The sequence below is a fragment of the Nanorana parkeri genome, unplaced genomic scaffold (genome assembly GCF_000935625.1).
Source record: "Nanorana parkeri isolate BGI_ZX_2015 unplaced genomic scaffold, ASM93562v1 scaffold908, whole genome shotgun sequence".
NCBI classification, from domain to species: domain Eukaryota; kingdom Metazoa; phylum Chordata; class Amphibia; order Anura; family Dicroglossidae; genus Nanorana; species Nanorana parkeri.
In genome coordinates, this window is record NW_017307176.1 from 368,465 (window position 1) to 380,280 (window position 11,816).

The 11,816-nt window shown below is 41.8% G+C and overlaps 1 protein-coding gene across 8 annotated transcripts in view; it reads left to right on the top strand.

The window, feature by feature from the left end:
• The window catches only part of USP54 (ubiquitin specific peptidase 54), an 82,353-nt gene that overhangs the window by 899 nt on the left and 69,638 nt on the right, over positions 1-11,816 (top strand). The gene's annotated exons all lie outside the window — the stretch shown is intronic.

Genomic DNA, 11,816 nt, shown 5'->3' on the forward strand with positions numbered 1-11,816 from the left:
TTTTTTTTTTTTTTACTATAGAATGTAAAAAGCACCATACCATACCATAAATGTAAAAAAAGAAAAAACAAAGTTTCCCTATGTTATGTTATAAAACATTCTTACCCATATTTTTAGTAAAACATAAAATTCAGGGTCACGGCGGGTAAATAGACACCAAACATGTCAAGCCTTAAAATTGCGTGCGCCCGCAAAATCGCAAAAAACGCCCATAGGCGACGATTAAAATGCTTTTACTGCTCATCAGTTTAGTATTATCAGTGATTAATGGCTCTAAAATGATTGCTCTCACTCCGACGTTTGCGGCGATATTTAACATGTGCGGCACAATAGGAGCAATCGTCATTTTCGCACGTAGGCGCACCGAACTCATAGCTGCGTGTGTATGTAGGTATTACTTTTTTTTTTCTTTACACACAGCTTTATTGCTATTACATAGGGGGCTCAGAAGCCCCCTATGTAATAGCCAATTTACATGACAGGTACTCTTTAAGGAGACATCAGGGTTCCTCAAGACCCCTAATGTCACCTAGGGACCCCCAGAGAAGCTGATGAAGCAGAGATTGGCTTCATTAGCTTCTCTAGCTGGAGAGTGACAGTGAATGCAGGAAGTGATGTAATCTACATCACTTTCTGCATCCAGGGACTGAGAGGAGATCAAAGGGAGTTCGTACACTGATCTCCCTTTTGATCTCCTGTCACAGAGCCGTGGCGGTCAGGGCCGCATCGGTCACAGCGGATCACTTCACATAAAGCTTGACCAAAAAAGAAGAAAAAAACGCCTATAAAATTACAAAGAATCGTATCGCACAGAAATCGAAGGGTACAATCTCAAGGCAACAGACCCTCCGTTGCATTGCGATTTTGCTGTGAATGGGGCCTTACTCCTGTCAAAGAGTGCTTACTGAAACTTTGCTACAATACTGCTACTATGTGGAACACCAAGGCATGACTCTCTGCATTGTGTGCTTGTACTAACAATATAAACTGTATGTATATGTATATATATATATATATATGTGTATATGTATGTGTGTGTGTGTGTATGTATATATATATATATATATATATATATATATATATATATATATACACATATACACATATACACATACACACACACACATTTTATTCACAGCTAGCAAGAAAACAAATATTTCCAAAGCAAGCTTTTGGGGCTCTCCATCAGACATTTTGGAGGGAAGTAAAACAACCCTATCAGGAGAAATCTATAAACTTTACTGCAGAGCCAACCAAGGTTGGTGTGACAGGTTATGAGATGAATTTACTATTATAATGAGGCTTGATTTATAAATTCTCCCCTCTGCTGCACAGAAGTAGCACTGCACCTATTTACAAAATGCCGTTGAACAATTTGTAGGAATGCGTATGGTTTAAGTAGAAATATGTGGCAAGTGACGCAGTAACTCTGCCATAGATGATTGCAAATCTGTAGCAGTCAACTGTCTGTTACAGGAGTCCTAAACTGTTGCAGACACAGCCCAGTCTGCAGCAGACAGGGAACCTCTACATTTACTATCTTGTCTGAAAGATCGCCATAAGAAAGTCCTTAAAATGGTCCCCTGTAAAGTAGTGTTAACTGCTCAGATATGGGATTTATGTATATGTAAGCTGTCTTTGAAACAATACATTGTTCTCTCTAATCGTACCATTTGCAACAGTGTCGGAACAGTATCCTCAGTGATTCATCTGTGCGAATTTTCCAAGTGCTCTGTACAGCATTGGTTATTGTTTATCTTTCTACCTTCTCAAATCTATGGTAGATATTCCCATAGAAACCATTCCACCTGATTTACGTGTGTGATAAAAGATTAGCCGATCCAACGTGATTAAAGAAAAAAATCATTTGATGCATTCGGTTTTGTAAGTGTGTGTGGGGTTTAATGTGTGTTTGCTTCTCTGCAGGGCCTAATGCATCGACATTGAAAAAAGGGTTGTAACTGTTGCCAAGGAAATCATAGCAATAGGTGATGTCACATATATATAAACAAAGCTAATAGGTGATTAATAGAACAAACACAACCAAGTGCCCAATGCATGGATTATGCATGGTGAAAGCCCGTGAAGAAACTGGTACACTGCTATGATCATGCTACTTAAAAGGGGTTACAAGGAAGCTAAAGCCAAAGCTTTAAAGTGTAAACCTCAAAGGTTTTACTGTGTGTTCCTTTTGTGTTGGGACAAGCAAATAAAATCTAGATACATGCACAAAAATCTGTGTACTTAGCTGTCATACATTGTAATGGTACTTAACATATGTGACACTGAAAATAGCCTAAGGAAGCTAGAGGAGATTGTTAAATGATCTCACTTATACAGTGCACACACCATAACCACAGGTGACCTTAGCAGGCATAGACCAGAATATAATTAGTGGAGATTTGAGTCCATTAGCTGGCATCACATTGCTTCCTGTGTAATATTTAGGCTATATTCTCACGGGGCAGCTGGGGATTCCTGCCCCAAGAATTCCCGTGTGTGTCCATACAGATGCATCTGTTAGCAGCAGTCCGCATGTATTTGGCCATGATATGATTACCTGCGGTTCAATCTGTCTGCATCCAGGGACAGTCATCTATCCTGAACTGCAGTTAATGATTCCATGTATGCTGCCAGCTTGTCATAACTTGAATGGGCACAGCGGCCGCATCTGTATGGACAGACCTGGGATTGCTGCCGCAACAATCCATAGGTTCTTTCCGCAGGAATCCCGAGCCACAGCCTAAAGTGCCCTGTTGTGAATGAGGCCTAAGCTGGTGCTAACTGGAGCCCCAAATAGTGGTTAGTGGGGTGACCATTTTGAGAACAAATCGACCCCATTTACAAATGGCGAAATCTCCATTGTTATGTGCAATCTACAGATATTGGCAGGGTTGGAGGACCAGCTTATCCTGAGTGTGTAAGTACTGGTGCATCATTTAATGGCTGAGGAAAAATCAATCCTCATCTTCCACCTTATCCCTTCCATGAGTGTTCAGGCAGACTGGGCTGAGAGATGTCCCCAGACTGTAAATGTTCAAGTTGAGCAGATATTCTCCTGTCTGTAGGCACAATTGTTTTCCCAGCTTTGTGCATGTATTCCCTTTTTTAATCCAATTAACAATAGCAGCCTCTGCGATATTGAAATGGCAGTAATAAGGGGTTGGCCATACTCTGGCCAATCCTTCCTTTATGACAAAAAATAGCTTGGCCTTGAAAACCCTATTCCCACTCTTGCACTGCAGTAAGGTCCATTAATGCAGTCCAGTATGAGTCATTCTGAATGGCACCCCAAGGCACCTTCTCAACATGTCTGCATTGCAGAGCAGTGCAATGCATCTTAGTGCATGCATTGCCATGCGCTGAACTGCCAAAAATGTTGCAGGCACCTTTTTTGGTGGGGTTTAGTGCATGAGGCAGGCCATTAAAATGAAATAGGCTTCCTAAACGAAACAAACATGCACTAATGCAGTGCAGTTTTGTGAGTGGAGCCTAGGGCTTGTTTTCTATGTCAAAATGTGATCTGTGATAAAAGTTTTTAAATCCCAACATGTTGTACTAAAATGTAATCTGACCCCTTATCAAAGTCATATTGATAAATATTGGCTTAATTCATACTTTATAATATCGGCTTTAGTGAAGAATGGCCCTAAAGTAAATTTGTACTGAGAAGATATGGAGGCCACCATTGCTGACTTCTTCTAAACATTGAGAATGCGGCCAGCATTCCTTTAGAAAATTCCTAGACATGCCAGGTGTAAAGCCTGGGTTTAAATGTGTAGGAGTTAGTGGGCCTGGAGCAGAGTAAAGGGGTAGCGCTTTGGATACATGACCAAAGCTATGCAAAGTTGGTCCTATGAGCAGCTTTTTTTTTTTAATAGGGTATTGGGGATAAACTGAGAGGAAACACACAGAATAAACAGATTAAGGGTACTCCAGTCTTTTAATGCCGAGTACAGGTTCCAGTTTTCTAGTCTTGTGTCTTGGCATGCCCAGGAACACTTAAATGTCAGGGAGTCTGATGTCTTTATCTTTGGTCAGGCAAGACTGATTCTTGGCATTGCACCCCTCCAAAGAAATGAACAATGCATCTTCCTTATGAATGCTAAGAAATAGGGATGCACTGATACCGGTTTTTCGCTATCGAGTAAGTGTACCGCTATTTTTTTGTCCATACACGCATATACCAAATACTGATGCCGGCATCCCGGGGGAATATGGGCCCGGCTTATCAGCAAACCGTGCGGCGGGTCATGATGAGTCATGATGAGTACCAAATACTCGGTATCGACATAGTTGCATCCCTACTAAGCAAGATAGGAGCTAAAGGAGAACTATGAGGTGAGAGGTTTTCACTCAACCTCATAGTTCGAGCCGACGTGTGACAATGAAACTGGCTCAGTAGATCGGGAAGTAAGCGAACACATACCGGCGCTCGCTTACTTCTCGATCTATCCCTGCAGAGAGCCGTGACTGTCACAGCTCCCTGCAGGGATTCTCCCCTGTCCGATCCTTCAGCGCTGACTGGCGGAACGGACGGGGGAGGGTGCTGGTACAGCTGGATCTGCCTCTAAATAGGCAGAGCCAGCTGTCACTCACGCAGCTGGGTGGATCCAGACAGAATTGTCGGGATCTATTCCGGCTGCGGCGTCTCAGTATACCGTGAGCTGTAGCTCGCGGTATACTGAGCTTTGGGTGATGGGAGGACGCTAGTTTGTGTCCTCCCGTTACCCTTAGGAGAACTATGGGGGAAAGCCCTAACCCCATAGTTCTCCTTTAAGAGAACTATGTAATAAAAAGGTTACCTCATAGTTCTCTTTTAATTGAATTGGAATAGTTTTTAAAACAAAAGTATTCTTGGAAGAACATTCATCTTTAATATGTTGGTCCTGCCAAACCAGGAAGAACAGTTATTCCATTTTCTGACATCTCCCCAGATATTTTATCGCCTCTCTTTACCAGGTAACGGTATGTTAAGTTGACATTGCTCAAGTGTTATAGCCGAAAAGGAGATATTCAGAGCATGGCATTTTAAGTAGTTTTTTTTTTTTTTGTTAGCTGTTGGAAGAGCTTGAGGTCTCATTAGATTAGGTAGAGTAATGTGTGGTGCTTATGGGAATAGAAGGACATTGCACGCAAAAGTGACCATTTTTTATCCTCTTCAGCCCGCCCTCCTTTAGTTTCTTTGGTCACAGGCAACGAAGAATTGGTTCTAGCATCAAAATAAATATTAGTGGAGATAATGGACATCCTTGTCTGGTTCCATTGTAGATCAGGAAGGAGTCCAGCAGTTGTCCATCACCCTTTACCCCACTTGTTTGAAGTGAATGTGAAGATTCTGGCACTCATTTCACCCCGGAGACCAACACACATGAGGACTGCCTACATGTAATCCCAAGCCACTGTGTTAAACACCTTTTCGGCATCCATTGATATAAAGAACCCTTGTTTTTTTTAAATATATGGTCAACCAATAATGGAGGTTCAAGGCTTTTAAGGTGTTGTACTACACCTAACTAGCGGCGGACAAACCTCACTTGGTCAAGTTAGATAAATGACTGACTCCATTAAAAAGTAGCCAGCTCACTAGGAACTTTTAGGTTGTTGTTTTAGTTTATCACTTTTTTTTAAAGTTGTATAAAATTAAAAAGAACAGCGTAAAACATGTCTTCATCTGTATACCAGAGCAATTACAAAATATTGTGCTCAAGAAAAGCAGAGGCACAATAGGATGAAGTCAGATTAATTATGAACATTCAGAAGCACACATACAACCTCTGAGGGAAGGTCACCCGTGAACTCAGCAGCCTGCCTATAACTAATTGGCAGGGGATCTGGGAGGTAACAAATAATAAATAAGAATGTCTAAATGAAACAACAGGGGAAGGGGGGGACAGGGGAACATTAAGGAAAGATGGGGGAAAGGGAAAACATGGACAAGAACAGAGTGGTGAGGGTCCTAACAATGGCTGAGTTAAAGTCTTCAAACACAATGCACGTAGATCTACTTAATAGTTGTTATCTATCAAGAGCAGCTCAGCCACAAAAAGGGTAAACAGAAAGTCATGAGCAGAGCAGTTGCTTTGATTCCATGGAGTGCCTAAGAGCTATCTAGCAAGACCAGGTCCCCAGGACCTTGTCAGACCTATTTTGATCAAACGCTACCAGGTCCTCCGTAGTGTAAATATTTTCTGAGCCCACACCAGGAGACTCGGGATAAACGGACTTTTAGAATGTTTTTAAAGCCAAATTGGCCAGTAGTTTGTAACTTGTGTTTAGGTCTTTCCCTCTTAATGCATGACTGTTATATGGGCCTAAGTGGGTGAATAGTAGTGGTGTTAGAGAGTTGAAAGTAGCTATGAAACATGATGCAAGGATATGCCTCAAGCTTTTGTTATATTGCATCCGGCCCTGGATTTTTTATGTCTTCAATGCTAGGAGGAATGTTCCATAAAGAGACAAGCAGTCTTGGATTTGGTGTAAGGGTGACTGATTAGATTTATTTCCCCTGGAGAGCTACTCTAGATTTTATAGTTTGTTCATATAAGTGGGAAACTGCTTGGCAATGTCCTCCATTTTAGAGTGTACTTTTCTCACCTTGTTGTGGGTACTGTGTAAGATCATGCTAGAGCTCTTGGAAATGGGGATCTGGATGGGAGAGAAAAGATAATCAATCCTAGAATATTTTTAGTGGGTGAAGTCTTTATTATTGAGATGAAGAGTATCCCAGGTATCATGGAGCATGGGGTTGGCCAGATACAGTTGATTTTCTTGAAGGGCTCTCTAGGGAATTGAAGAAGAGCCAGAGGTGGTATCAAGAAGCAAATTAAGGGGCATATTAAAGTCTCCTCCCAGGATAAGGTGGCCTTCTTTTAAATATTTAAGTATAAAGAAGCAACTCCTTTGAGACACCGTTTTTTTTGTACTATTCTAAAAATAATTTGAATCTTTAGTTTGCTGAAAATTGGTATTTATTATATTTAGACTGTAGAGCTCTCTTCCCTCCACCTTTACAAATATAGCTTGCGGTATTACAATATTACAGTCTTATCAAAAGAAAAATAGGAACCCCTTGCTGGTCTTTACTCAGTCTGGCTAAGTAAAATAACCTTTTTAGACTGTCATAACTTCCCTGTAAGATACTCTGCACATCCTTCGCGGTGAAATCCGTATGCAATAGAGGCAGTAAATGAAATGGACCATTTGATTTCCTACCTCCTGCCAGCTGCAATAGGTCATGCTATTTCTTATCAGCTGCTACAGTATAGAGATATATTTTGACTTTTTTTATGACTAGCAGAAACATGCCCATTTGATAAAAGGTTAAAATGGAAAAATATGATGCAGTTGTGAAAAAAGTCAGTCTGAGAGTGAAAAAAATGTTTTATGGACTACAGTATTAAATAAATATGTTTAGAATAGAGTACATATTAACCGCTTGTGGTTGTGTACCTCTGTCAAGATTTAAGTACCATTCTATTTATGGCCGCTGCTTCTTAGGCCCCTTTCGCAAGGGCTGTCCAATCGCGTCCGCCTGAAAAGCTGACACTGATCGGATGCCCAATGTAAGTCTATGGGCAGCTGTGTGTAAACGGACAGGCGTCTGTTTACACCCTGTTGCCCCCGTCTCTGACCAGGTGTGGGAATACGAATGGATCAGGAATGCAAATGGATCAGCAGGGAGGGGGGATTGCCTGCAGAGAGCCGTGACTGTCACTCACGGCTCTCTGCAAGGATTCCCCGCTCCGATCCTCCAGCGCTGACTGGCAGAACGGACGGGGGAGGGTGCAGGTACAGCTGGCTCTGCCTCTAGATAGGCAGAGCCAGCTGTCAATCACGCAGCTGGGTGGATCTCGTCAGTAGTGTCGGGATCCGTCCCGGCTGCGGCGGTCTCAATATAGTTCTCCTAAGGGTCACAGGAGGACACAAACTAGCGTCCTCCCATGACCCAAAGTTTGTGTCCTCCTGTGACCCTTAGGAGAACTACGGGGAAAAACACTTACCCCATAGTTCTCCTTTAATAATGGATACAATGTAACTTTTGCTGTGTTGTAGTAATTGCAGCTGTTCCATGCCGATGTCAGGCTTTTTCTATGATCAGTTTTGTAACTTCAACAATAGAAACCTACAAAGCGATGACACAGAAAATCTAGCCAAATGAGTAGATACTTTCGGCTCTGTAAAGGCATTCTTTACTACAATACCATTTATGCTAGTGTGCATAATTTTCATCATGATGTACCTCTGATATGTACTGTGCATTACTTTTTGGTAATCTGTTAGTGTTTTGGTAGTAGATTAGTTTCTTTTAGTGTGGTGAGACATCAAAGAACTTTTAAAATCAAATCAGCTTGTATTAAACATGGTCAAAGGGTTAGGACACATGCCAAACATTTGGGGAAGAAAATCAAAACACAACATGATCAGTTTCATTTGATTTAATGTGATACTTTGGGACAAGCCACAGTCCTGTTCCATTGTAGCTATATTGGTGACTCTACAGTACCCTACCCAACTAGCAAAAGTGCACACTGTTTAAGTTGTTTAACTTGCCTAATCCCTACTTCCGATACTCCATCCAGGCTGCTAGAACGATCCCCGCAGTCTCCCCATTCGCTCCGCTGATGTCATTACATCGTATGCAGCTCCATTGACTTGCATTAGATGTGAGGACAATGAGGGACATTCCAACATCCTGAGTGGAGGGGAGGAGAAGTGAGGACTGACCACCGTGGGAGCCGGGATCAGGTAAGTAAAACAGCTTTATTTGAGTTCCCTGGAAAAAATGAGCACTTAACACTTGCAGTGGAGCGATCCCTGTACTGTAAGGGTTACATTTTACTTGCCCTGATATGGGCTTTATGGCTTTTTCATACATGTGATAACTATGTCCCACTAACCTCTTTTCAGTGTTCAATCAAAGCATTGCTGCCCAAATCTATGCTCATCTATGTACACTTACACATGTCTGTATTTATTAAGCAAGCTTAGACGTTTTGAACATATGAAGCTTCAGTCTGTATAGGAACAGTTCAGCTTAAAAAAAATGTGTTTGCATTGAGATTAAGCTATAATACCACAGGCATTTAATGATGTAGAATATAAAGCTGATAATTGCAAGTTGAAGCTTTGTGAAAAGCAAACCTACCTGAAATACCGGTAATTAGTCTCCTGTATGATAGGTTAGAACTCCCTGTGATTTTATTATTTTATACTTAACTATTTGAGTTAGTTTTGGTCTTTTTTTTTTTTTTAAGAAAACATTCTGGGGGGAATTTATCAAAACCGGAGCTGGCAAAAACTGGAGCAGTTGCCCATGGCAACCAATCGGCTTCTCTCCAGGTTGTTCAGTTAAGATTTGAAAAAAAGAGAGAGAGAAGCTGATTGGTTGCCATGTACAGCTGCTCCAGATTTTGTCTGCTCCACTTTTGACAAATCCGCCCTTGTGTGTCTTGAATACATATCACTTTTGATGTCACCGTGATATTGGCCGCCGGGATGATCAGATAATGGCCTTTTTATGCTGTTCCTGGACAATAACCCCAATAAGCTTCCTGAGAAGCACACAATCAGTTTTACAGTGGGGTTGTGGCAAACCTGGCAGAAAGTGAATAAGCATAATTTTGCAGTAGGATTTTGGCAAACATGGGTGAATGCCATGAGATAAATGGGGATTTACATTTAATTGTGGTTAGAATTTACTAACTGAAAGGCTTGTGTATATGCTGTTTCTGGACACAAACCACTTATGGATCACAAAAAGAAAAGTGACCTCCCCAGGGTCATAGCAGGATCACAAAAAGAAAAGTGACCTCCCCAGGGTCATAGCAGGATCACAAAAAGAAAAGTGACCTCCCCAGGGTCATAGCAGGATCACAAAAAGAAAAGTGACCTCCCCAGGGTCATAGCAGGCACCCTCTGGTACCAAGTATTACTTGTGGGAAGCTTACATTTCTGGCTGTGAAATACAGTTCCTTGCCCATTTCACCCATAACTTAGTGCCCATTGCCAGAGCACTGCGATATGATTAAGAGAAGTTCTAGCCATATGTACATTCAAAAAAAGTAGATATTTGAAAGCCACTTTGGGGGCTCTAGGGGCAGACTTGGACACTGGGCAAACGTAGGTACTGGGCCTGATAAACGATCAGCAGTGCGACATTATAGTAGCGCAGATTGCAACATTTATACTAGTGTTAAACAATGTTCTAAGCATTGAATCACAATACATGTTCTGTGGAATGCGACATTTATGTCACAAATTAGAATATTCCTATTTGCAATGTGTGCCATGAATGTTGCAACTTGTGCCCCATATAATTGAAAAAAAATGATACAGGACTACTATTAAATTATGGTCACTGTGACATAACTTTTTGAAGTGGGCCCTTTTTTTTACAACCGTGTCGCGCATAATTTTCCTATCAGTTTTTCCTCTCTGTGCCCCCGATAGTTTATTAGATCCAATGTTAAGCAGCAGGGCGCCTGTGGAGTCTCTTTGATTTCTGCAACCCTGTGACAGGTCTATTTTGAAGTGGTATTAAAGGAGAACTATGGGGTTCTATCTTTTTTTTTATGAATGCATTCCTTAGGCTAAATAAGTAAATAATGTGATTTACTCTAATTAGCCAAAATGCACAGTAAGGCTGTAAAACCTTATTTTAGGTGGTGGGCGGGGCTAAGCGCCGCAATGAGAAGACATCCCGACGTATCTGACGGGATCCTCCCCACTGATGACTGACAGTGATTCTTGAGAGCTTCTGCGCGTCCACGAATATATGGACATGCGCAGCAGCTCTCTCCTTACTTGCACGTCCCCATGTGCCAGCTCCTTCCCCCCTCTCTCTCTCTCTCCCTGCCGACACTGACATACCAAAATGATCGTGGATCGCTGATGACAGAGGGGAAGGAGCTTTCTCTCTCTCTTCAGCATTTACTACAAATCGTAAAGTCCATATATGGTAAATGATGTCACTGGAGATCCCTGCTGATCGGTGGATCCGATCCCGACGTATCCCGACGTATCTGACGGGATCCTCCCCACTGATGACTGACAGTGATTCTTGAGAACTGCTGCGTGTCCACGAATATATGGACATGCGCAGCAGCTCTCTCCTTACCTGCACGTCCCCGTGTGCCAGCTCCTTCCCCCCTCTCTCTCTCTCTCTCTCTCCCTGCCGACACTGACATACCAAAATGATTGTGGATCGCTGATGACAGAGCGGAAGGAGCTCTCTCTCTCTCTTCAGCATTTACTACAAATCGGAAAGTCCACATATGGTAAATGATGTCACTGGAGATCCGATCAGCAGGGATCTCCAGTGACATCATTGTCTCATTGCGGCGCTTAGCCCCGCCCACCACCTAAAGTAAGATTTTACAGCCTTACTGTGCATTTTGGCTAATTAGAGTAAATTACATTATTTACTTATTTAGCCTAAGGAATGCATTCATAAAAAAAAGATAGAACCCCATAGTTCTCCTTTAACCAGTTGACATCCGCGGTGTTAAACCCCCTTCCCATCCAGGCCATTTTTCAGTATTCAGCGCTGCGGTACTTTGACTGACATTTATTCTGTCATGCAGCGCTGTACTGAAATGAATTTTATACCCTTTTTTGGGGACAGATAGAGCTTTCTTTTGGTGGTATTTATTCACCACTGGGGGTTTTATTTTTTTACTATATTAAGGAAAAATTACCGAAATTAAAAAAAAAAAACAGTTTCCCCTATATTAAATGATAAAACATTTATTATTACCCAATTTTTTGGTAAAATATAAAAGATGGGGTCACGTCGGGTAACAAGACACTAAACA